The sequence below is a fragment of the Cololabis saira genome, chromosome 4, assembly GCF_033807715.1.
Source record: "Cololabis saira isolate AMF1-May2022 chromosome 4, fColSai1.1, whole genome shotgun sequence".
NCBI classification, from domain to species: domain Eukaryota; kingdom Metazoa; phylum Chordata; class Actinopteri; order Beloniformes; family Belonidae; genus Cololabis; species Cololabis saira.
Genome location: NC_084590.1, coordinates 10807371 through 10832294, shown reverse-complemented (window position 1 = coordinate 10832294; position 24924 = coordinate 10807371). Strand labels below are relative to the sequence as shown.

Genomic DNA, 24924 nt, shown 5'->3' with positions numbered 1-24924 from the left:
ACACTACAAACTTTTCAGGAGGCTCATATTGTCCACACCAACTTTTAAGCAACCTTAATGTGCATTATATAATGAGTTCAGATATATACCGGTAGGTAATTTAGATTGTCTTCCCAAATGTTGTAAGGATAGAATTAACCCTACCATTATTAAGTGAATTATTTTCATTATGTTCAGACTTACATTTACTCCTTTTCACTTACTGAATTTGCCAGTCCATTTTTTTTCCCTCAAACACACGTTTGATTGGCTGATGACTTGACCATTTTTTCCATAATTGCTCAACCCACTGATGCATTTTAGAGATGAAAATAAGGGAAAACAAGGTGAAAGAGACAACCAATTAAAGCAATGTATTACTCTTGTGGTGAAGGACAATGTAGGCCAACATGTAGTTCCATATATAGGTTAAGTAGTAGTTAAGAGATTATTAATAAGTTTGTATTTATTGTGTATGTTAATATAATTGAGGTTATGTTCAAATATTGAGATTTAAATTGCTAATAAAATCCTGGAATATTCTGGAAGTTTTCAAAATGTTTCTTTAGTAGTTTTTGAAAACAAAGGTTTGAATGGAACCGTGTATCAGGTGAACCAATACACATGAAAGTTAGTATAAGTCAATACAGATTTATTTTGCATTGATCATTTAGCCTATCAATTAATTAGGTTCATATCCGGTTCACCCAATCTGTTTGGTCTTATTAATGTCCCGTCCCTAGCAAAAAGTGTACATGCAGGTTATCCTGTTATATCGTCCCTACCAATGTTGAGACCAAACCTACGCCCTTGATTCCGATATGTTGAAAGCTTTATGATCATGTAAGAAAGTAACACCTGAACGCAACGCTCTTCGCACACATCCAATAGGAGGCTAAAATCTCCCATTTTTTGTCATGACCCCTTGAATGCACCACCGCTAGTTTCACCGGCGATCTGGCCGGGGCTGGGACCCGCCCCTGTCCTAATGACGAACGCGAGTCCTAGCCAATCAGGAGCGGGCGAGGCTGCGGCCCGACCAATGGCGTGTCCGGAGCGGCGTGAAGGAGGCGGGACTTGTTCTGCAGCAGACCTCTGCACGCCCGGCCTAACAATAGCCTGGGCTCGGCAAGTTTACTGTTAAACCCGGAGAGCGCAGCGGCTCTGAGCCCACAGCGGAGCACACTTCCCTCAATACATGACACGCCGCGTCCCGCTGCAGGAAAACCACCCCGGGGAATTTACATCTTGCTGCCGGACAAGTGGTGAGTGAGCGTTGTGACTTTATTTCTTTCCCCTTTAAATCAGTATTCCCAGTCAAGCATGGTGCGCTGCGAATTAGGGGCCAATTTGTGTGAGCATATAGGAAGGGGTTAATAGTTACTGTCGGCTGGCAGCACACTATTATCTCCCCCTTTCCCCCCTTGTTTCTGCATCCATGTTTCATAGCCAGCACCCTGCAGGATGATCATCCTGCACTTACCGGAGTTTCAGTCAGTCACGACTGGGGTTATTATCCCGGCCGGCCGGCAGCGTGGGTGGTGGGGGTATTTTTTTATTATTTTTTTATTATACCGGTTGCCTCCCAGTTCACCAGCCGGGCTGTGCTCGACAGGCGAAGTGATGGCACCGCAGGCCGACTTCCAATGAATGAAAGGATCAACTCCTGCCAGTTTTTCCACCTTTCCATCTCTTAAATCTCTCTGTTAAAACTGTCCATCCTTTTCACATGCTTGATGTAAATACTCTAAAAGATCCCATAGAAAGTTAGAAAGTAAAAGCATCCTTATGTCTGCAAAATCCCCCTTTTCCTCCACACTTTTCACACAGTGAGAATGAAAGTCTGCCTATATGTGCAGTATCCATTGATGGCTTCGCCCTGACCTCATTGTGCCTTTGCATCACCTGCTGTATCCGTGATTGTGGTTGACTTCAGTTGTTTTAGACTTCAGTTGTACTCTAAAATATCCCTTTTAGAAAGTTAGAAAGTAAAAGCATCCTTATGTCTGCACAGTGGCGTCAATTCAGTGGAAGCTAAGGTATGGCAAGGTTACGAGTCACAGAACTTAACTAGAGTATCAATCAACACGTCCAGCAAATACTCATCACAGAAGTTTATGTAGCTTATCTGTGTGGTCAAGAAAATTGGAACTTTTTCAAATGCAGTCTCACTCACGGCAAAAACTCAAAATCTTACCAGGAATATTTGTCTTATTTCTAGTTAAAATGTCTAATTTTTAGAAAAATTTTTTCCTTACACTTAAAACAAGAGTCATCACCAGAAAAATAACTTGTTATTTGACCATTTTCACCTGTTTCAAGTAAATTTTCACTTGAAATAAGTAGAAAAATCTGCCAGTGGGACAAGATTTATCTTCTCATTACAAGCAAAACAATCTTGTTCCATTGGCAGATTTTTCTACTTATTTTAAGTGAAAATCTACTTGAAACAGGTGAAAATGGTTGTTTTTGAGTCTTGTCTTAAATGTAATGAGATTTTTTTTGACTAAAAATTAGACATTTTAACTAGAAATAAGATACCGTAAATATTCTTGTTAAGATTTTTAGTTTTTGCAGTGTATAATAACTAGTGAAATCGATCATGTTGTTCTGATTTGCATTTGTAGTTATTCTATATGTATTAAGTAATAGAATAATCAATACAAATAGACACAGAGTAATTCCATAAATGTATTTAAAAAACAAACATTTACATTTTCCCTTGAAGCCAAGGTGTGGCGGCTGCCATACCTTGCCATACTGAATTGACGACCCTGGCTTCGCCCTGACCTCATTGTGCCTTTGCATCACCTGCTGTATCTGTGATTGTGGTTGACTTCAGTTGTTTTAGACTTCAGTTGTACTCTAAAATATCCCTTTAGAAAGTAAAAGCATCCTTATGTCTGCAAAATTCTCCTTTTCCTCCACACTTTTCTGCCTGTATGTGTGCAGTATCCATTGATGACTTCACCCTGACCTCATTGTGCCTTTACATCACCTGCTGTTTCTGTGATTGTGGTGACTTCAGTTGTTCTGATCAGTGCACAGGAATCCCAAATGTGCTGAAGCTGTTGTTTCCACACAGCTCAGCAGAAACATGGTCACTTCTTGATCCAGAAGAGTTCCTTCCACCAGGTTTTGGCTGCTGGGAAAAGCGTGCATGTATCTGCTGCATTGTATCGATCCCACGCAGTCCCAGGACAGGACGCACTCATCTGGCATGTGTATGAACAATTAAAAGTTAGTTATCCTCTTAAAACGTAGGCTCTGAATTTCCTGTCTCCATATTTCCTTAAGTGCAGTTGGGCAGACTTTGCCCTTTGCTACCTGTTATAAGAAGTTCTGGCTTAAGCTTTCTGGATTAGGACCGTGAAGAGCTTTTACTGTTGATGGTTCAGTTCTGAGTCAGCACTTTCTCCCTCTGAAAAACCCTGAAGATGACTTAATGACACAAAGACTCAGTTACTGCATAATAACTTGGTTTATATTCCTATTATAGTCTTGTTTAGGTTTCACTCTTAATTTCCCTTTCAGGATGCGTTTTAGAGGGCAGGAGAGTGACACGTGGTTTCTGGTTGTAGTGGTTAAGATCCCACGAGTCTTTCAGTGTGGGGTTTGCATGTTCTCTGCACTTGCATGGGCTTTTCCCTGGCTACTCCGGCTTCCCCCCACAGTTCAAAAGCACGTTTGCCCGGTTAATTGGTGTTTCTAAATTCTCCGGAGGAGTGAGTGTTTGTGGTCACAATGGGCCGGTGACCCGTGTGCACCTGCCATTGTTTCCTGAGGAGAGCAGGGACATGCGCCGGCAGACTCCTGTGACCCTTGACAGGAATAGGATGGATGAGTTGTTCAGGCCCAAATTCTCAGGAATCAGAGTTGGCATTTCTGACATCGTCCTGATGACACATGGAAAGTTAACCTCCTGCAGTCTCTTATGCAGCTGAAATATGACTTTAAAGAGTTTTTCAGTTCATATTTAACGAAACTTATACTTCACGTAAGGAGCTACATCTATACTCACGATAATTTCTGGCATTTATCCCGATAACGATAAAAATCCGCCATGTTTGTTACACAAAAACGTCATCAACGGGAATTTATCCTCTTTCTTTCTTTCTTTCTTTCTTTCTTTCTTTCTTTCTTTCTTTCTTTCTTTCTTTCTTTCTTTCTTTCTTTCTTTCTTTCTTTCTTTCTTTCTTTCTTTCTTTCTTTCTTTCAGGCTCATTTCCTTCCTTCCTTCTTCCCTTCCTCTTTTCTCCCTTCCTTCCTTCTTCCCTTCCTCTTTTCTCCCTTCCTTCCTTCTTCCCTTCCTCTTTTCTCCCTTCCTTCCTTCCTTCCTTCCTTCCTTCCTTCCTTCCTTCCTTCCTTCCTTCCTTCCTTCTTTCTTTCTTTTTTCCATTCCTTCCTTCCTTCCTTCCTTCCTTCCTTCCTTCCTTCCTTCCTTCCTTCCTTCCTTCCTTCCTTCCTTTCTTTCTTTTTTCCATTCCTTCCTTCCTTCCTTCCTTCCTTCCTTCCTTCGGTCCTTCCTTCCTTCCTTCCTTCCTTCCTTCCTTCCTTACTTCCTTCCTTCCTTCCTTCCTTCCTTCCTTCCTTCCTTCCTTCCTTCTTTCTTTCTTTTTTCCATTCCTTCCTTCCTTCCTTCCTTCCTTCCTTCCTTCCTTCCTTCCTTCCTTCCTTCCTTCCTTTCTTTCTTTTTTCCATTCCTTCCTTCCTTCCTTCCTTCCTTCCTTCCTTCCTTCCTTCCTTCCTTCCTTCCTTCCTTCCTTCCTTCCTTCCTTCCTTCGGTCCTTCCTTCCTTCCTTCCTTCCTTCCTTCCTTCCTTCCTTCCTTCCTTCCTTCCTTCCTTCCTTCCTTCCTTCCTTCCTTCCTTCCTTCCTTCCTTCGGTCCTTCCTTCCTTCCTTCCTTCCTTCCTTCCTTCCTTCCTTCCTTCCTTCCTTCCTTCCTTCCTTCCTTCCTTCCTTCCTTCCTTCCTTCCTTCCTTCCTTCCTTCCTTCCTTCCTTCCTTCATGTACGTTGTGCGTGGATTTAACACAGAACCATAAATCAGTTTTACACAAAAACGTCATCAACGGGAATTTATCGTTTTTACCGTGAGATGACAAATTCTTACCATGAGGAATTTTTATCGTGAACGGTAAAATATCACCCATTCCTAATACTTTTATTAAAATGCTTGTTTTTTTACAGTCATAATAAATCTGAATCTTGAACGTAAAAAGATTGAGAAGGTTAGTGAACCTACTATGCTGCAGCTCTTAGTTTTTGCTAATCGCTGTTGTAGTAAGTTTGAAAAAAAAAATCCTTGATAATTAAATTCCAGTGATGGCTGATATGAGAAAAATGTCTGTGTTCAAACTTGTGAACAAAATTGAAGTTGTGTTTTGACTGCAAGGCTGTGAGGAGGGAGGGATACGGCTTAGGGTTGATGGCGGTTGCCATGGACACCTGGGTTTTGGCAAAAAAGCGAGTTTTATTGCCCCGCATGACACACAAGGCCACCCAGGTGTCACTTTGGCACCTCGACAGCAGGACGGAGGGCGAGGGCGTCGGAGGAGGAGGGTTAATGACCCATTTGGTTCCTGTGGCTTTGGCTCGTCTATGTCAGGAGGCAGCAGGCTGCTGTGTTTGTACAAGTACGTGTTGTGATGTAAACGCATCCGTGCGTTCCTGTTGGTCAGTCGTTGGGACGGATCTCACCTGCCATGTTTGAAAGTTATTTGCAGAGGTGTCAAGTAACGAAGTACAAATACTTCGTTACCTTACTTAAGTAGAAATTTTGGTTATCTATACTTCACTGGAGTAATTATTTTTCAGACGACTTTTGACTTTTACTCCTTACATTTTCACACAATTATCTGTACTTTTTACTCCTTACATTTTAAAAACAGTTACTCTATTTCATTTGGGCCTTTAAAAAAAAAACTATCCAGTTAAATTTCTCCATCCGGATAGAGTGAATTTGGTTGTGGTTGTTTCAGATGTTCTTGTCCAGTTTTGTTCTTACATCCGTTCCCTCAGATTCCTGCAACTAAACTTGGATGTACATTCCAATAAACATTAGGATAAATGATAACATGCCTCTGAAGTTTGACTTTTTGCACCATTACAATACTTATAGGCAACTAGTCACCATATCTTATGCTCTCTGAAACACATGTTAATGCTCAATAGTACACATATATGCTTCTTTAATATATTTGCATTATACTAAGATACTTTCATTTTCAATGGCTTTTGTCCTTAATGGCTTTTTTCCCCCCTTACATTACTTTTACTTTTATACTTTAAGTAGTTTTGAAACCAGTACTTTTATACTTTTACTTGAGTAAAAAACTTGAATTGATACTTCAACTTCTACAGGAGTATTTTTAAACTCTAGTATCTATACTTCTACCTGAGTAATGAATGTGAATACTGAAGACACCTCTGGTTATTTGTAAAGTTATTTTGTGTGAGGCAATTAGTTGGTGACTTAGATCTGCTGACCAACAACACGAGCATCTTATTACTGAGGAGGAGAAAAATACAGAATAAGATAAACTTATAGTCCATTATTCTTAATTGGTTTCATTTTAGTTTCTTAATACAAATGAGTTAGAAAGAGAATCTGATTATTAGTTGTTTTAATGGTGTGATTCCAGCTCAGTCTTATTGTTTTGTCTCAAAACTCGCTTATTGATTAATGAACATTAATAAACTTTATTAAGCAATAATGAAAAACTGGATCCATTTAAGACTGAAACAACTGGTCTGTTAGTCCAGTTAAATTGGATTTACAGTTTAGTGTTGGTTTTTCTTTGATCCTGATGCGTTTTAGAGGAAAGTCCCATTCTCCGCTCTTTATATAATTCTGCAAACCGCTTTCACAAGTCTTCTGTACTCGTTCATGAGACAGACGTAGATAATAAATGTTTAGATTTACTTTCCCTGACACTTGCATGGAAAGAGTGATAGCCTTCTGTAGGAGCGATAAGTTACACATGTGCAGGTGGGGTAAACTCAATATTTGATTTAAAAGTTATGAAAGGAAATGAGGTGTTGGTTAAGCAGGTTTGTTTCCCTCGTGAGCCGGCTGGCTGTTGTTCTGCGTTCCCAGTCTTGTGATCCTTCAAGAGCCGACGGCTGCGAGAGATAGCTAATAAGCATATTCTGCTGGGAGTCAGCAGTGTTTCCAGCCTCGCCGGGGCTATTTCTTTTAAACTTCTACACCATTATTGAGACTGTTGAACATAACAAATACGAAGCTCAGGCATGTTTCTACAGCCCAGGTTGAAATAAAGATCTTATTACCATGGATATTTTTCTCTGCAGCGTTGACAGTCACTTGCACGCCGTACCAACATAAATAGTAATACTGGCTTTGGAGCTGTCTGCCAGCAGCTGAATAATGAATAGACTGTCTCCGTGGAGGGCTGCCGAGGCTGCTGAAGCTGCTGAAGCTGCTGAACGCGGCGTAGACCAACTCCAGCAGCAGGAAACTGCACGCAGCCTCTTCTCTCCGTGAGGCGGACTGGCTGAGACCAGATGAGAGGTGTGAGTCTTCATTGATTTTCTTTTTTTTTTCTGTCTTAGAGGATTTTCATCTACCCCAGAAGGCAGATAAAAGGACAGGTTAGGATGCATATCTAATCTTAATATTTATGTCACAGATCAGGATCAGAAAGGTAGTTTGTGATGGTGTAGGAGGACTAATGACGCTAAACTATTCTGCTGAAATAAAAGTGCTTTGATTCAGTTAATCTGCTCCCTCACAGAGGAGGAATATTGTACAGGTTGTACTCCTTTCATATTGGTTTTACTTTGATATCCGTTTTTAATTGAACAACTTTAAAAAAAATTTCTGAAGCATTTATTCCAAGTAGGTTTCCAAAAAGTATTATTGGTGTAGTGTGAATGCGATGTTAGCTGGAATCAAGTTAAATAGCAGATTAAACCGTATACTTTCCTTTTCATCATGTTTAAGAATCTCAAGCATTTGATCTTTTTTCAAATGTCAAAAAAATGCTTTTGTTGCATCATTTTTATTTTAGGGGGGTCAGATTGAGATGGGCTGTATTTTTCCCACGTGAAATTTTAAAGGGGACCTATTATGAAAAACATGTTTTTTTCTTGCTTTAACATATATAAAGTGGTCTCCCCTCAGTCTGACAACTCAGAGAAGGAGGAAAGCAACCAAATTCTGCAGTGTCTGTACAGCCGCCCGGATGAGCCGTCCAGTGTGATGTGGATCTACAAGCCGTTCAGATTCTGCGCATTTTCGTTACGTAACCAAAATGCAAACCACGGCCACAACTATAAAACCGTGTAACTGCATGTGAGCGTCCGACTATCGCTTCGCACTGCGTGACATTGGATGCTCTCTGTCCATCTCCCTCCAGCAGCTGCCACTTTATTGAGGTTTTTGTAGTGAAATGAGGAGTTATCTTATGGCCCTTTTCCACTAGTACCTACTCTGCGCGCTTCTACTCTCCACGCCCCCGTCTTGCGCTTCTCCTCTACGGGCCGAGACAAGTAGAGGCTGGCCGAGTAGGTACTTTTTCTGCACCTATTCTGCCGAGGTTCTAACCGGGCTGAGTCGGCCCTGTATCTGACGTCATCACCCTCCACACCACTGATTGGTCGGGGGGCGGGGCCGTCAGATGTTTGAATCAGGAAGCGGGAGTCAGCGCGAGAGCGACTCGCGGCGATTTTATTATACAGCGCAAACGTCAAACAAATTGGTGATCCAACTCTGAGGTGCAGATGTTCATAAACCTGGTGGCTGACGAGAAAATTAAAAAAGGGATGTAGACGGGCTGTTTTACTCTCAGCCGCTCGCGGCCCCAGCTGATTTCTCATCTGCGCCGACACAGACAAAGGGGTTGCGCAATCGAGTACGTCACAGCAGCTTCACCCCAACCTGCCCACTTCTCCCCTGGGTGTCGAAAAACAAACGGGGACAGAACGGGTGGAGGCGGTACGAGGCGTCCCGAGTCAGGGCGCGCTGAGTAGGTACTAGTGGATAAGCACCAATAGAGATAACTTCTCATTTCAACTAACTGGATCAGCTGTTCCTCATCATGACCGTTTCCTACAGCGCTTTCAACCGGCTTTCAACAAGGGCGACAGGAAGAAAATAGAAGCAGGGCGTCCGACAAATGTTCAGCTCAAAACGGCGCGACGCTGCTGCACTGCAGCGCTGCTGCGGCCGGTTAGGACAGTCCAATAGAAAATAAAGCAATGGAATTGATTTTGTCGCTGACGCTCGCTCGCATAAAGCCTGAATTATGGTTCCGCGTTAAATCGACGCAGAGCCTACGCCCTAGAGTACGCCGTAGCCTACGGTGCGCGTCGCTGCGTACCCTACGCCGTAGGCTCTGCGTTGGTGTAACGCGGAACCATAAATCAGCCTTAACTCCGCCGGCCGGAGCTTCCACCATTTTTCCATAGCGGTGTATCGCGTCATTCGCGTCATCACGTCAGGCAGCCAATCAGCACAGAGCCTAATTATCATAGCCGCCCGCCCACTCAGAATCCTGCATAGATAATGAGGTTAGAGAATGGGAAGATAAAGACATGGTTTAGAGGCTGAATTTTTAATTTATTTAGCAATAACAATCAAAAGCTTGTTTTTAAGACATTCAAGGCCTGTTTAAAATAGGGGTTAAATGCGATAATAGGTCCCCTTTAACTTTAGTGTTTCTCAGTTCCAGTCCTCACGTACAACTTCCCTGCGTATTTTAGGTGTTTCCCTTCGCCAACACACTGGATGCAAATCTATAGATCCCCTTTTTCGATTGGAATCGAGGTCTCTGTAAGGTGTCGGAAAGGTCTCCATTTTTCTCTGCCAGATCTGCCTGGGTTAATATAGGTAACTTAGGTGGCTCAAGATATTTCTAGTAAACTCTGAATACAATTATTGAAATTAATTAATCCAGCCCTTTTCCCGTTATTATTCTAACAAAATTCTAAAAAAAAAAAACCCCTCATTGACAGAAAAACATGATGAATGAGGAAAACAAAAATCAGCACAGATTTCTGATGTGAATGTGCAGTCAAAGCCTGGTGTCCCACTGCAGTGCGTGTGTGCGTGTGTGCGTGTGTGCGCGTGTGCGCGTGTGTGCGTGTGTGCGTGTGTGCGTGCGTGTGCGTGTGTGCGTGTGCGCGTGCGTGCGTGCGTGCGTGCTCCAGAAACCATATGGTGGAGGAACCACCCACTCATTGTTAGCGGCCACACCTCACAGTGAAACACACTCTCAGCTAAAATCCACGAGTGACGATGACGACAAGAGAGACACATTAATAAAACAAGCAGACAGAAATGGAAATGACTGAACTGCAGAGCAGCTGGGAGGGTTTTTGTCACACCTCGTGAGTGTGTGCGCGTGCGTCTGAGAGACTTAATTAGGAGGGGACGATAAGCAGGTTCAACAGATTTGTTTAAAAAAAGATAATCTTGATTAACTGATCATAACAGAAGATTAATAATATTAATAACAAGTAAATTAGTCCATTCTTTGTAGAATAAAAGGCATGATCTAATTTCCCTAATTATTGATAAGGTGATGCGGTTTGGTGTGTGTAATTAAATGTGTGATGAACTGTTTCATTGATGGTTTCAAGTGGAAGAAGAAAAAAACGTCATGTTGGTACCACGTCTTTGAAAGTCAGCATCTTTGACATAGTGAGTCTGTCTTTTATGTTACATAAGCATTCTTCACATATCTCCTATTCAGATGCTTCCAAGTAAAAGTCAAATAGATGAAACAGTGTGACTGAGAGAGAAGAACATGCTCTCTCTCTCTCAAGTTGTCCTGTCCAAGTGTATTTTTAAACTTTACTTATTAACTCATTGGATGGAGTCGATGCTTTTTCCTACGTTAGTCTCTTATTTCCACTTAATTACCACATGAGTTGTTTTGGAGATTTAACACAAGACAAAGTGAAGCAGCTTGTGACGCTGACGCAACCTGGTTAATCCCGGTTCAGGGTTCGTCCTCCTGTCTGGACCAACTAAATCAAACATTGTCAGTTTACAAAATAAGAAATGAGAGAGCTGGAGTCATTCAGTCTCATCATACCTTAAATAACACACCGATCACAGCGTGAAATTACAAATATAAACCCTAACGCCATCAAGTCGTGACACAGTGAAGCTGGTAAACTGAGTCCTTATTGTTCACATTTCTTAACTGGTCATTTAAAAAAAGAAGATTTTATTTTATTCTCTTGTTAATTTAATCTTTTTGTGTTTTGTTTCTGTTTTGCCTCCATAACAGACTAAAAAGTTTGATATCAGGGCCATAAGTTCCTGTCTGATCATAGTTATGATTTAATGCAAAAGCAGAATAAACAAAAGGCTAAGGAGGTTCTTAAATCTATATTACACCAGTAATACGTGCATGTTTTTCCAAAATATAGTACACAGCATGTGAAAAATTGCACAATTTGTAGTATTTGGGCAAAACACCCACATAATGTTTCTGGTCTATCCCACGATGCACTGCAAGAATTCATCAGTGTGTAACCACTCGAGTAATGGAGTAGTTGGAGCAACGTTGGGGAAGTAAGTACTACATTACAGAGCTGCGTTCAGCCGTGCCACCTAAAACTCTGGGTTGGAGCTTCACACACTGGAAATGTTCATCCTAGTCAGTCGAGTGTTTCAGATACTGTTGGAAGTTAAAGATGGTTTGTGAAATGAATGCAGAAGAGTCCACTGAACTTTTAGACCATCAATAACTTGTGTTTCGGGGATGTCCAATCATGTTTCAGCAAGAAAGTGTGACGTGCGCTAGACGGTCCTGCCTGCAGTCGTACTCTGTTCCCAACAGAGAAGGTGTGGAGACTTTTGAGTTGAAGAACGTGAGAATGTTAACTTAAGACGTCTTTGGAGGATGAATAAGTGACAGGAAGTGGTTCGTTGCTCGATGTGACCAATGCCAGAGTGGCTCTGCAGCATCTGGAGTACGGCGGCGTTACTAAGTAATAAAGACGTATGCGTTTTAGGCCTAAATGGGAAGAAAGGACAAATATTAACAAATTAAATGGAAAAGGGGGCACGGTGGCGCAGCTGGTAGTGCAGCCGTCTCACAGCAAGAAGGTCCTGGGTTCGATTCCCGCCGGGGAAGCTGTGGGCTGAAATGTGTGTTAGTGACTTCAGTGCCCACACCCTGGGTGGGGTTGGCGAAAGGGCCTTTCTGTGTGGAGTTTGCATGTTCTCCCTGTCTTCCCTTAGGGTTAGGGTTAGGTAGCTAATGTAAGCACACAGTCCTGGGCTACACATGCCCCCTCTGGCCAACCGGGGCGCCAGATGGCGTGTTCCTGCGTGATCCTTCCACGCGCTACGTTCGGCCGGAGAAACCCCACCCTGCCTGGTGAAAAGAAGCGGCCTGCTCACTCCTCAAGTTAAGAAGGAGACCTGAGCTCAGTGCAGGGCCCTCCCGGGGTTGGTAGAGAGGAGCAATCCCCAGGACTGTCACTTAGGTACTGGGTGATTGGAAAAAAAAAAAAAAAATGGGAAAAAAATCGGGGATTAAAATATATATATATATAAATATATATATATATATATATATATATATATATATATATATATATATATATATATATAAAAAAAAATTAAAAGCAAATATATTCACAAATATACAGTGAATGCAATAAGCAGGTTTATAATTTTCCTGATTTTTATCATCATCTTCCTCATCTTAACCTTTCCAAACAAGGTTTGCATGCTTTGAAAATTTGGTCTAATAAAACGAGGGATTTGGAGGCTCGTGAGCTTTGTGGAGAAGTGTTGCTCACTTGCTCGTTTCGTAAGACTAATTCTGCTCATTTTGCAAACCTTGACGGAGCTCCAGACTTTGGTTTTTGTTTGCAAATACGGGGTTCAGACTTGTCAGGTGGAACAGCAGCAGCTCTCAGGAAATAATTGGGAAGTAAAGCAGTAGCTCAGAGAAATAAGCCGGTACCAGATAATTGCCAGCAGTAACGACATCCACACCTCCACTCCACCCTGGCGGAAAGAGAACAGGCTGGTTCTGGCTGGCGTCTGCTTCCCCTGCTCCCAGCGGTCCAGTTACGGTTCTGCTCACTGTAGACTCTCAGAGAAACACCTCCCTCTACAATAAACCTTTTAGATTTAAGGATTGTTACGCTGAACTTTTGAAAACTTAATGTGGCCAGGTCTAAAGTCCAGTAATTTACGATGTCAGTCCTTTGGGCCAGAGCCCTGGAAAAGAGGAGGAGGAGGAGGAGGAGGTTTCTAAGCGGGGGTCCTTCCAACAGACTTGGCAGCAGCTGGGACATATCTAGTGGAAACGAGGAAGGTTTGGTTCCATGTATGTAGTGTAAACCACAGCGTGCCTGAGCGCACAGGTGAGGTTATGATGGGCTGGTTAGACCTCATGGTTAGTGGAGATGCACGGCAGGTGGGGTCACCTGGTCTGCTGCTGCCAGAGTGCAGAGAGTGAAACGGAGGAGAGCTGGAGATTGAGATATTGCAGGAATGGCTCAGGGGGCAGAGGCCGTGACGAGCTGCAGTCCAAAAATACCCTGAAAACGGCAAAGGAAGACTTACGAGGTAAGCCGGTGGGTGCAGAGAATCGTAACACCTCGGTTCTGGTGAGCGATACGCCCATCTGCTTTCTGGAGTTCTGATCCGGTTCCGATAAAGACCTCTGACACGGATCTAACCCACACTGATTCTGATAAAAGGGGTTTCAATGGGCGCTGCTGAACATTTGCAATAAAAGAACAACAAAAAAGAAAAGAAAAATAAGTTACACACTATTGCATCCTCTGAACAGGATAGATAAAGTAGGTCTATTGCAACAGTAAAAAACAAACAAACCTAAAGGGTTCAATTGTTCTGATTACCGATCAGTTAATTATGCCGGTATCGACGCTCGGCAACGATACTGAGTCTGATCCGTCCTATCTCTACTTTTAGTAAACTAAGCAACATCTGGGAGGGATACGATCTGTAAAACTCTGATTTCAGAATGTCAATTACAGTAACGATGGAAATCAGTTGTTTGAAGTGTTTTTTGTATTTTTCTTTTACTAATTTATCCATGAAAATCCAATTGAAACTAAAATCTCTTTTTCAGATACGCAGCACCAAGTACAAAACACAGTTTCATAGTTACACACTAGGCCTGTGTTGAAAAAATCGATTTCCCAATTCTAAATCGATTCTCATATGAATTCCTAAAAATCGATTCATATGTCTAAAGATCGTTTTTTTTTTTTTCTTTTTTCTTTATTTATTTTATTTTTTTTCTTTTATTTATTTATTTTTTTTTTCATCATTACGTTACAACTTTTGGTTATTTCTTTGTTTATCCCCAAAAAAGGAATGTTTTGTTGGACACGAGAATAACTGGTTTAAAGGTTTAAAGGTATGAAAACATTAAAGTGTTAGGTTATAATTGCATAAATTGTCTATATTTCATTACTTTATATACTGTCTTGGGGTTACATTTGCAAAAAATGCTAAAAACCAAATGCTCAAAAATTAAAAACCAAAATAGACCGAAAATGGAACAAATAAAAACGGAATGTGGGAAAAAATAAAACCAATTTCATCTGTCTCTGTTTCCTCTCTGGATCCGTTTGGTAATTCTGACCCACACGATGTTTCTGAAAGCAGTTCTATCAGCATTCTGGGAGCTGATTGGTCCTTACAGCATCATTAGCTGCAATACTTACCGTTTAATCTCAATATAATACTAGTATAAATATGTTGCAGAACTACAGTCATATAATTCATGCAACAGCTCAAAAACAGTTTTAATAACACTAACCCAAATCAATATTGGGATCGAATCAAATCTTGATAATCAATTCTGAATCTTAAGAATCGGAATCGAATCGATTCTTGACATTTGAATCGATCCCCAGCCCTAATGCACACAAGTGAGAAATGTGTACAAAGATTAAATCCATGCTTGCAAAATATAATTCATGTTGCATTTTTCTTACAGTACGTTTACGTGTCACTACTTTGCAGTAGTAATGTTGTACTTTGATCAATAGCATCCGCAAGATACTGTACACAAATACAACCTTGTTAATTTAAATGCTCCTAAAAATGCAACTTCACGTTTAAGAGATTATTCAGGTGACGAACACCCCGGATCAAAACAGTGTCACTGTTTTTCCTGAGTAGCTTCCTTGGACACAGTAAAGACACATTTGCTTTGACCCAGTGATAAGCAGGTTAATCAATAATAAAACAAGTCCCAGCTTCAGCCTAACTTGGAGCATGTAAGCGTGGATTTTCATAGATCTGGATCAGACTGAAGCAGTAATGTAACATAATAATACTCTGTTTCTCTGTCTGTGCCTCTCTGAGTGGGAGAGAGGGGGAGTTCCAGCGGTGTATCCTGATATTTTCAAATACCAACATCATGATATCATTTTTACAGATATCAGGCAGCCAAAACACTTCCATAATACCCCGACAGATGGTCTCTATTCTTTAGCTCCCCTCCCAGTCTCACTGCACCATCTCCCTTCTTTCCTTTTTTCATCTTTCCTCCTTTCCCCTCCTCTTTTATCCTCTTTTCCGCACATACATTTCCTGCAGAGATCCTCCTACTCGTCTGTTGCGTCTTTTTTCCTCCAGCTCTTCATCCCTTAATCTCTGCTTTAAGCTTCATATCCTCCATGTGTTCACTTTCTGCTTTCTCCCACTTCGGCCCTTTTTTCGTTGTCTTCCTTTCTCATTTACTCCTTTCCTTCAGTCAGTCTGACGTACTCAGTGAAGCAACTGTAATACTATTATCTATAAATACCCCTTCATCTCTCCCAACTGTCAGACAAGGGAAGCCTCTTGTTTTATTTCATGCACTAGTTGTATATTCTTCTCTTGGCCGAGGGATGCTTTCAATTTCGTTCTCTTCGTCCCACTTTTAAAGCATTTTTAAAGCAGTAGAAAACTTTTTTTTAACCAATATGAGGGAAGTTGGAGTGTTTGTTTATATAGACGATTGGTTTATTTATATAAATTTCATGAAAATACTTCAAATTGATTTCAAAACCTATCAAAAGAAGTCAAATTCAGTTCATTATACCGTATTTTCTGGACTATAAGCCGCACCTGTATACAAGCTGCATCTGCTCTATTTAAAAAAAAAAAAAAAAAAAGATATGCAAGATATTTATGTTGTTAGATTACATATTTACTACATGTAAAGAAAGATTTTGAACTGTAAATGATGTACATGTTTGTACCTAAATAGATCCTTTCCTAGCAGTGTCTTTTAACACGGCAGCAACTTTGCTGATTAAAACGGGACAGAACCAAGAGAAAATAACCAGTATTTATTTATCTGTTTGAAATCTGCTTCTACTTCTATCTGTAGTGTACTCTTCTTTGCATTTATTTTGTCTTAGTTTTGATTCTAATTCTGGTTGCCCCGAGCGGTGGAAGAAAAATCCACAGAATAGCTGCACCTTTGTATAAGCTGCATGGTTGAAAACCTATGAAAAAAGTAGCAGCTTATAGTCCAGAAAATACGGTAATCTATTTCAGTCAAATCTAGTCCTATTTAGCTCAACGCTATCCCATTTGGTTTATCTGTTAGTTCAGTGGAATTCGCCTTTTTAAAGCTCGATTTATTTTCCTTTAATGAAGCGATGATGTATGCTGGCTTTATCTGGGGACTTTGTGCTGTATCTTCTTGAAGACAATTTACATGAAGCAATACATGTATGTCTGATATGACTGATTGGCAGCCGGCTCAGCCAGTGGCTGCAGCTTGTTCATCCGTAATCGTCACGCTACCGACGCTCGGTGAAGCACCCGCCCCATTTGTATGAACAAATTAAAAGTCAGCAATAATGGCCTCTACCTGGATAAATAGTCCATGTTCCAGACCAGATATCAGCACCACTCAGGGTGACAAAACTTACTTATCATTTTTGAAAAGATCCATGTCTGTAGATGATATTCTGGTATGATACCCTTCCTGAGTGGCAGCTGTTATCAGCTCCTGAAGTTCAGAAAATTACATTCTAGATGCTGCTGCATATCCTGCTTTAGACTCATGTACAGGAAATCTGTCAATGTTTCACTATATTGTCTTTGGTATCATTTTAAGCATTCATTCAAGCTAAGATGTGAATCTTTCTGACCAACATAGAGGTCACTGCAGCTCTTTCAACTAGAAACAACACACATTTTTACACAATTTTCGCATAAATGATATCCTATCTTTTCAGCCCTGTGTCATGTAGGAACAACAGAGACACACAATACAACAATTGGAATACTCACAGGACCATAAGGATTCAGGAAATGTATCACATCTTAGCTTGAATAAATGTTTAAAAGGTCCCCTTTAAAATGATACCAAAGACAATATTGAGAAACATTGACAGATATCCTGTACATGAGTCTAAACCAGGATATGCACCAGCATCTAAAATGTAATTTTCTGAAGGGGGTTTTAACTTCATGAGCTGATAACTATGATACAGCTGCCACTCAGGAAGGTTATCATACCAGAATATCATCTATAGACATGGATATTTTGAAAAATTATAAGTAAGTTTAGTCACCTTGAGTGGTACTGACCAGTGTAATTTTGGGCTCTGGCCCCTGGACTATAAAGACTTAAGAGAGCAGATGGAGGGAAGGTGCCCAGAGCATCATGGGAGGTCCCCAAGCAATCTAGGTGTTCAGCAGGTTAACTAAAGGGTCGGCTCAGCGTCACCTGAGGAAGCTGACTGTTATCTCCAGGTAGGAGGAGTGTCGGCCTCCTGAGCACCAGCCGGGAGCCGGGACCACCAGAGAGGAGCCCCGTAACCCAGGGCTCTGCCTCCGCTTCTACTTTTGGAAACTGCAGTCTGAGAGTCAGGTGCTCCGTCGGGATAAAACAACACTGTGATCTTTAGGGGATTTTGAGTGATTTTTTTCTGTCCCTGGAGTCTTTGAACTTTCACTTTCTACAGGACTGTCTCAGAAAATTAGAATACTGTGATTTTCTGTAATGCAATTAAAAAAACAAAAATGTCATACATTCTGGATTCATTACAAATCAACTGAAATATTGCAAGCCTTTTATTATTTTAATATTGCTGATCATGGCTTACAGCTTAAGAAAACTCAAATATCCTATCTCAAAAAATTTGAATATTCTGGGAATCTTAATCCTAACTGTAAGCCATAATCAGCAATATTAAAATAATAAAAGTCTTGTAATATTTCAGTTGATTTGTAATGAATCCAGAATGTATGACATTTTTGTTTTTTTTAATTGCATTACAGAAAATAAAGAACTTTATCACAAATTCTAATTTTCTGAGACAGTCCTGTATATTACGCGTCAGAACAATGTCCGAGGGGTGGTGACGAGTGAGCAGTTCTATGTGCATTTAAAAAAAAAAAGCTAATATGGGTTAATGTAGGGCCTACGGTGATATTTAGCCCATGATTTTCCACATCTACAGTAATATGTAAGTGACCTGAGATGATCCCAGTACTTGTCTATGGTGAGAGGCCTGAAGAATGAAACTCGGCGGTGTGCGTCTGTAGGTGTCCATATTGAGTATAAACGTGAAATAATAATTATCAGTGTTTTGGGTTAATCATCCTTCTCATATTTTTATTTAAGCATGTTCATCATTATCTGTTTATACGACCGAGATAAAAGCGAGTGCGACACGCAGTTGTTCCAAGGTTTTGACCTAGTAAACAGCCTTTTTGGTTTGTTTTTTTTGTTCAGCGTCACCAGTACTCGAGTTGTAAAAAAGAAATCAGGGGGGATGGTGGATTTTATCATATGGGGACAGATAATTTGTGCTGATTACAAATAATATAATATATTACAAATAATAGCACTGACCAAAACACCTGCAGAAATACTGCAGGAATGACATAGCAGCAGTTAAATGCAGCCTTCTGTAAGCTTTAAATATCCACTGGGCTTACATCAAATACATCAAAACACAACAATAAAAAACACTTTTCTGAACTTATCAATATGACTCTGTCCTTCACAGGATAAGTAAAATGGATCACTGCAAAAACTCACAATCTAGTTAAAATGTCTCATTACATTTAAAACAAGACTCATCACTGGAAAAAACAACCATTTTCACCTGTTTCAAGTAGATTTTCACTTGAAACAAGTGGAAAAATCTGCCAGTGGAACAAGATTTTTTACTTGTAATGAGAAGATAAATCTTGTCCCACTGGCAGATTTTCCTACTTATTTCAAGTGAAAATGTACTTGAAACAGGTGAAAATGGTCAAATACCGGTAAGTTATTTTTCTGGTGTTATTTTTCTGGTGATGACTCTAAATGTTGAAATATCAGTAAAACCACATTAATTGATGAAATGACATAAGGGATGTAAAGGGGGGATGGCAGTTTTACTGGGGGGATGATTTGCCATCCCCCCTCATCCCCCCTCATCCCCCCTCAACTCCAGTACTGAGCGTCACCAGAAGAAAGACGTCCACGTTAGGCCGATATTTCTGATTATTTATCTTGATCAAAGAGAGTCGTTGCAGCGCTGTGTCAGTGTGTGCTTCAGTTAGCACGCTGAGTGTCTCCATGAGTGCCATGTTCAGCTACATCTCACCTAGAAATGTGGATTTGGCTCTGACTGTGACTACCTCTGCCGTTGGGTCAGGGGTGAACGTTGGAGCATCATTTTGCCCTCAGACCTTTCAAAACGAACGTGGATGCTCCCTAGAGCTGCAGAAGTGTTGAACAGGCCCGGGTTGGTCCAGAGGTTGTTGCAGTGAGCTATGGAAAGATGACAGAGCTCTTTCAAACACAGAGCTGAGATGATCTAATAATAGAAGCGTTTCCATCTCCAAAAATTGCTTTTATCTCCCAACTCTGGCGATTACAGAGCTCTGCATGTCTTTTCCTCTTTCCGTCCTCATGTTTTTCCTTCCCCCTCAGATCCGTTGCTCTCAGTCCTAACCTCCCCACCCCATCACCCCGGGGGATGCTCCACGTCGTGTTCTCACCTCTCCCTCTAACAGGGTGGAACTGACACCCTCCTCCCTCCCTTGACATGCTCCTCACATTATAAATACAGCCAGTCAAGTGTGTCAGCTTGACCTCCTCATGCACCCTGATCTCTTATCAAAAATATTATCTGATTATCAGGAAAACTCCCATGTTGATATTGATGATTCTTTTACACATTTAGAAATGTGTACGTTAGGAATGGGCGATATTTTACCGTTCACGATAAACCGTCAAAAAAATTCCCCACGATAAGAATTTGTCATCTCGCGGTAAAAATGATAAATTCCCGTTGATGACGTTTTTGTGTGAAACTGATTTATGGTTCTGTGTTAAATCCACGCACAACAGGAAGGAAGGAAGGAAGGAAGGAAGGAAGGAAGGAAGGAAGGAAGGAAGGAAGGAAGGAAGGAAGGAAGGAAGGAAGGAAGGAAGGAAGGAAGGAAGGAAGGAAGGAAGGAAGGAAGGAAGGAAGGAAGGAAGGAAGGAAGGAAGGAAGGAAGGAAGGAAGGAAGGAAGGAAGGAAGGAAGGAAGGAAGGAAGGAAGGAAGGAAGGAAGGAAGGAAGGAAGGAAGGAAGGAAGGAAGGAAGGAAGGAAGGAAGGAAGGAAGGAAGGAAGGAAGGAAGGAAGGAAGGAAGGAAGGAAGGAAGGAAGGAAGGAAGGAAGGAAGGAAGGAAGGAAGGAAGGAAGGAAGGAAGGAAGGAAGGAAGGAAGGAAGGAAGGAAGGAAGGAAGGAAGGAAGGAAGGAAGGAAGGAAGGAAGGAAGGAAGGAAGGAAGGAAGGAAGGAAGGAAGGAAGGAAGGAAGGAAGGAAGGAAGGAAGGAAGGAAGGAAGGAAGGAAGGAAGGAAGGAAGGAAGGAAGGAAGGAAGGAAGGAAGGAAGGAAGGAAGGAAGGAAGGAAGGAAGGAAGGAAGGAAGGAAGGAAGGAAGGAAGGAAGGAAGGAAGGAAGGAAGGAAGGAAGGAAGGAAGGAAGGAAGGAAGGAAGGAAGGAAGGAAGGAAGGAAGGAAGGAAGGAAGGAAGGAAGGAAGGAAGGAAGGAAGGAAGGAAGGAAGGAAGGAAGGAAGGAAGGAAGGAAGGAAGGAAGGAAGGAAGGAAGGAAGGAAGGAAGGAAGGAAGGAAGGAAGGAAGGAAGGAAGGAAGGAAGGAAGGAAGGAAGGAAGGAAGGAAGGAAGGAAGGAAGGAAGGAAGGAAGGAAGGAAGGAAGGAAGGAAGGAAGGAAGGAAGGAAGGAAGGAAGGAAGGAAGGAAGGAAGGAAGGAAGGAAGGAAGGAAGGAAGGAAGGAAGGAAGGAAGGAAGGAAGGAAGGAAGGAAGGAAGGAAGGAAGGAAGGAAGGAAGGAAGGAAGGAAGGAAGGAAGGAAGGAAGGAAGGAAGGAAGGATTCCCATTGATGTAGTTTAGTAGTATTTAGTATCTTTTAGATCAGTGTTTTGGCTCCAAAGACTGAATGTGGTGATAGATTTATAGTTACAAAGGTGGAGTTGAATTGCTATTTTTTTTTATCGTTATCGGGATAAATGCCAGAAATTATCGTGATCATTTTTTAGTCCATACCGCCCATCCCTAACGTCCAACATGAAGACTGAGGTTCCGGTATATCCAGTAGCAGATCATCAGAAGATGAGCAGTCGTTTACGTGTAATTAATAGCCTCTCCTGTTGTATATTTGAGCTAACAGACAAACAATCAAACTGAGAGAACTTTACATGACCTCGGGGAAACAAGTTTTTTAATTTGTGCAGAAAACAATCAATGTTGACCACATTTAGCTGAGCAATTAAAATGAATCAACCTGAGCTCAAGGTGATAACTTCCAGTGTTTCCTCTACATTCATTCAGCAGTGGCGGCCCGCCACTGCTAAATCATAGCCGCCACGCCTGAACATTTTTTTTATTATAATTTTTTTTTTTTTTTTTTTTTTTTGCAAATGCACCATCGCCGCATCTCTCCACCTTCACAGCACAGCCTGTGTGATGATGAGCGCAACGGTGGGGGGAGGGGAGGGGAGGGGAGGGAAGGGAGTGGGGTGTTTGGGGGATCCTATTGGAGTTAATTACTCGCGAGAGCGCGGCCTAAAGTGACATCACGTTAGGCACCAGGTCAGAGTGAGTCAGAGTCGTCGTAAGAAAAAAAAAAAAGGAGAAGTCGCCGTAAGAAATAAAGGCAGCGAATTACCGGAGAAAAGGTAGACTTATTAGCCAGGGCGGACTGGCCATCTGTGTGATCTGGAGAATCACAGAACGGCCAGTAGTCCAGGACGGATGGCGGCCGGCCACAGTGTTAGGGCTCGGCCAGGCGGGGCTTTATAAATATATGGGCTTTATAAATGTATTAAATATATGAGCGCAGAGTCGGCGTGGCGAGGAGCTGAGTGGCGCTGTGAAGCCTTGATTTATGGTTCCGCGTTAAATCTACGCGGCGACGCGCAACGTACGGCGCGCGTCTCCGCGTAACCTACGCCGTAGGCACTGCGTCGATTTAACGCGGAACCATAAATCATCCTTAAACCACCTGCAGCCCGGGAGGAGAAGTTAAACAGCGGGGCTGCGAGTTGTTCATCGGCTGGTTGGTTTTGTTAACTCTAAGCTTTGTTGCTTTGTTTGTTAGTTTGCTGGTGTTTTTTTTTCCTCTATGTGATTTTTAAGTTATTTGTGAAGAACTTCTGAGTTCCCTGTGGGAGTTTTTCTGTGTTTTTCTATTAAACTACGCCTCGTTTTGGCTAAAGTTCAACCCGGTTTTATTTTTAAAATTATCTTCAAAACCTAAAAAGAAATCGATCAAAAATCAGAATTAATACAGAAATTATTGGTGCTGTAAACATGTGTCTTTTTGGAAAGGTGCACAACATGGACTTTGGTAGAATAAGAACAAAAGTGCATTTGGATAAAGGGAATGTCATCCTGACTTCCCACATGGAAACAGTTAGGCACCAAAAATAATATATTTAATTTTCTCAGATGGCAAAAATAAGAACTTTATTGATCCCACATAGGAGTAATTCATGTTATATCAGCTATAGAGAACAAGGTAGTGCCGAAAAACAATATATATCCCCCCTCACAAAAATAAGAAAAATAGAGAAACATATTTTCTCACCAACAAAACATATTTAAAATTTTCCAAGTAACAAAATAACATATTTTTCGGGCAATGAAATAACATTTGAAACATCTTTCAGACAATTAAATTTGTTCATGAGAAAATATGTTTCTCTGTTTTTCTTTTGTGATGGGGGGAACACACAGTCACAAGAACACCTGGAAGCATTCATGCTTATGACCACAGAGAAAGATCCTCATGTCCCTTGACAATGACAGAGTTGCAGAAAAAAGTGACCTGTTGAAGAAACTCCTTATCCCTAAACATTGAGAAAAATGGCATTGGTTTGTTTTTTTAGGTGAGTATTCAAGTTAAACTGTATATTTACACCCTCATTACATAGTGATTTATCATAACTCATACAGTGTTGTGTATTTCAGATACTTGTTTTGTATTGGTTCAACCAGAGGGACTGCAGTGACACCTTAATTTCTATGTGAGAGTATTCAAGTTAAACTAGAATACTGTGCTCTTAACACAACATCTAGTCAAATCAGTGCTATTGCTATAATTTGGATGGTATAATATCATGAGCCATCATGCCAGGCGTTATTGTTGTTGAGTTTCCACGCGCCGATTGCTTTGGGCCGGGCCTAGTCAACGCCGCCGCCGCCACCCCCCCGGGAAGCATGCCCCCACTGCTGAAAAAATTCCTAGAGGAAACACTGACTTCCCAAGCTCAAGACTCGGTTTACCTCTCTTTCATGCCTCCCAGTAATTACGTATTGGATTTATAGTGTAATGCATATTTTTTGTGCGTGTGTGTCTCTACCAGCTACTTGTGCAGGGCTCCAGAGTGCGACCTATTAGGTCGCATATGCGACCTAATTTATTAAGGTGCGAGTTAAAATTTAATGAGGTCGCTTCGGTGCTACTTGCAAGAGGACTAGTGGAAAAAAAAATATATATGTATTTTTTTTTTTCACTCGGCTGTGTTAGTGCTTTAATGGAGTGGTTGATAATACAATCTTACTTTCTGGCTCATTCCTGCGAGTCCTATTTCCCCTCTCTCTCTGTCTGACTGCACCTGGTACGGTCTGCGCACGTTACGTGCGTACACGCAGCGCGCTCAAAAAGGTAAACAAAGCGCAGTATGAAGCGGTCTATAGTCGATTATTTTAAGAAGAAAGATGTGCCAGAGGCTGGTGGAGGAGGAGGAGAATGGTTAGCAGAGGGAACGACAAGAATCGGATTCTTCTTCTTCTGATGAAGAGAGTGACAGGTTGGCGAAAGACCCGGGGGAGAGTGGGGAGAAGAAAAAAAAGGGAGAAGAAAAAAAAGTACAGCTTTCAACAACAATGGCACGGTTCCCGTGGTTAAGATACGAGGGACAGGCCCAGGCCCGGTTCTACGAGGGTGCATCAGCATTGCACCCTCAGTTTATGTGTTTGCTCAGTTGAAAAGACGAAAAGAAAACTGATAAATGCGCCCGCGTTAAGCTTCATTTATGGTTCCGCGTTAAATCTACGGCGTCGGGTACGCGGCGACGCGCAAGCTACGCACCGTCCCCGCGTATCCTACGCCGTAAGAACTGCGTTGGTGTAACGCGGTACCATAAATCAGCCAGTGTCCGTCACTCATTTGCGTCCAGCGCGCAGTTTCCTGCAGCAGCAAGACGCTGCTCTCTGCTGCTCCGTTAACACAAAGTAACCATGGATATTCAGAAGTGGTTCAAGCACAACCACGCCAGCAAGTTTACAGGACTGTCTCAGAAAATTAGAATATTGTGATAAAGTTCTTTTATTTTCTGTAATGCAATTAAAAAAAAAACAAAAATGTCATACATTCTGGATTCATTACAAATCAACTGAAATATTGCAAGCCTTTTATTATTTTAATATTGCTGATTATGGCGTACAGTTTAAGATTAA

At 41.5% G+C, this 24924-nt stretch overlaps 1 protein-coding gene across 1 annotated transcript in view; it reads left to right on the top strand.

Annotated features, from left to right (window-relative positions):
• Positions 1-1117: 1117 nt before the first annotated feature.
• The window catches only part of pak1 (p21 protein (Cdc42/Rac)-activated kinase 1), a 98615-nt gene continuing 74808 nt past the window's right edge, over positions 1118-24924 (top strand). Inside the window, exon 1 of the mRNA XM_061718821.1 lies at positions 1118-1244. The gene's annotated coding sequence lies outside the window, so the exon portion shown is untranslated. The remainder of the gene's footprint in view (positions 1245-24924) is intronic.